Below are 2,281 nucleotides of genomic sequence, written 5' to 3'. Positions count from 1 at the left end.
CCTGCTGCACGCCTCAGTCTGAGCTGTTTCCTGAGTCACACAATGTCCTGGACACCCTACTGATGGGGGGGGGGGAGGTTTGGTATACGAAGGAACACCAAGGGAGGGTGAGGGAGGGGCCTCTGTCCGCTGACAGGCCCTGAGAAGAGGACAGTGTGGCTGGTGGACAGGTGAGAGGAGGGGGACTGGTTTGCTCCTAGGGCCCAGGGCAGGGCACATGGAGGGAGTCCCTGTCTTCTTCGTCGTCTCTGTGGTTTCTCTTTTACAGGGCTGGGAGTGGCAGGCGGCTGCCTCTGTGTCCCAGGAAGGGCAGGATGAGGAGACAGAAGTGTTGGGAGCATCCACTTCTCACAGATCCAGGCACTTGGCTTGAGCTAAAGCCAGGCACTTTGGCAGAGGAAACCCAGGGACTTTCTGGGTTTTTCCTCGGCCCTTTCTGGAGGACATTCTTCTTAAAAAGGTGTTTTGAGACAGGATCTCACTGTGTGTGTGGTCTGGCTGGCCTGGAACGTGTGGGACTCCTTCTACATCTGCCTCCTGGGTGCTGGGGTTAAAGGCACCTGACTCCATGCCTGGTGTCCTTCCGGGGAATGGACACGATGCTGGGCCCACCCCTCAGTGCAGACGGAACCCAGGCCTCCTGTGTTCCACACAGATGCTCCATCTGTGAGTCACCCCATAGCCTGCCCGGCTGCTTTTGGTACAGAGTGGGGGGAGTCTTGGCTTTTCTTCAGAGAAGAATGTAAAATATTGCCATTACCAATAACCAAAGGACACTAATATTTCATCCACCTCTGCCTTCCTCCCTGACAGCAGATGCTGGGATAGTTAGGATGCCAGTCAAGACGTACAATTTAAGTTAAACAACACAACAGAGAGTTTGTTGCCCTGAAAAGCTCATTCTGCCTCCTTTTATTTTTATAAAAAACCCAAAAAACCAAAACAAAAAACCCTTTGGGCAAGGTCTCCATCTGCATTAGTCCAGGCTGGCCTGGAACTCTCCTTGTAGTGGAGGCTAGCCTCAAACTCCCAAGTCTTCCAGTCTCCCAAACGCTGGGATTGCAGCACACGCTGTAATGCCTGGCGTCACCCCTTCCTGAGGATGCAGTGCAGCTTCGGAACCAGTCACGGGCGGATTCCTCTAGTAACACTGGGAACCGAGCCCAGCGTGGTGGAGTGTCTGCAGGAGCCGGTCATGCAGCTTTGAGGAATCCTGGATGCTGCCTGCAGTACTGACCAACTCCCTCCTGGGAACACCGTGCCAGTGTGCCGCCCCCACCTCTGCCAGGGTAGCCGGACTGGCCTTGAACTCCTGACCCTCTTGCTTCTGTCTCCTAATTGCTAGGATCACAGGTGTGCAGTGCAGCCCCTGTTTACACTGGAGGAGATCAGACCCTGAGTTTTGTGCACGCTGGGCCAGCTCACTGTCCACCGGGTCACTTCCACAGCCCTATATCGACATTTCAGCCAGTTATTTGGTTTTGTAGATTGTTCTAAACTTTAATTATGTCTGCTGTTTAAAGGTGTTTGGAGGCGTGCTCAGTACTGAGCCTAGGGTCTCATGTGATAAGCATGTGCCCCACTACTGAGCTCCCCTGCACCCCCAGTGCCCTCACAGAGATCTGCCTGCCTCTGCCTCCCGAGTGCTGGGATTAAAGACGTGTGCCACCTCCACCCGGCGTCTATCATCAGTCTTAAATGATTGCCCAGGGTTCGGCCGTATGAGCCCTGGGTTACTTCTCGATTGCTCCCTTGAGACACGAGACATGTTAAGCAGGGTCTCAGCTTTTAAGAACACGATAAGCTATTGTTGTAGAGTTCATACGTGTGTGTGTGTCTGGCTGCTTTCTTAGGCTAACTGCTAGGATTAAAACTCCTGAGTCTACAGGTGACCACAGAATCAAACTGTGGTCATTGAGACCTTGTCCTCCAGCATCTGGTGCAGGACTCTATTCCGGTCAGCAGCGTCTCCGTGTCTACTCTCCCAGCCCTTGATATTCCACAGCCTTACAATTCCGTTTGTGCTAACCGTGGGGGCAAGAGAATTGGAGTTCAAGGCCAGCCTGGGAAGACTCCACTTCAAAACAGACAGCTTTTTATTTCAAACAACAGACAACCCCCACCACATTTTATTATGAAAATTAATATTATTTTCAGACGTGTGATTACGTTCATGTTTCTTTTGTGCTTTTCCTGTCAGTGTTTTCAGCCCATTGTCCCGTTGATATGTCATTTCCCCAAAACCTTCCCCACTTGAGGAGGCCCTGAGATCTGGGAAATC

The 2,281-nt window shown here is 52.2% G+C and overlaps 1 protein-coding gene across 1 annotated transcript in view; it reads right to left on the bottom strand.

Moving 5' to 3' along the window:
• LOC119822487 (H-2 class I histocompatibility antigen, L-D alpha chain-like) overlaps positions 1–2,281 on the bottom strand; it is a 741,986-nt gene that overhangs the window by 637,990 nt on the left and 101,715 nt on the right. The gene's annotated exons all lie outside the window — the stretch shown is intronic.

This window comes from Arvicola amphibius, chromosome 9 (genome assembly GCF_903992535.2).
Source record: "Arvicola amphibius chromosome 9, mArvAmp1.2, whole genome shotgun sequence".
Lineage (NCBI taxonomy): Eukaryota > Metazoa > Chordata > Mammalia > Rodentia > Cricetidae > Arvicola > Arvicola amphibius.
This window is presented reverse-complemented; position numbering and strand designations above follow the sequence as displayed.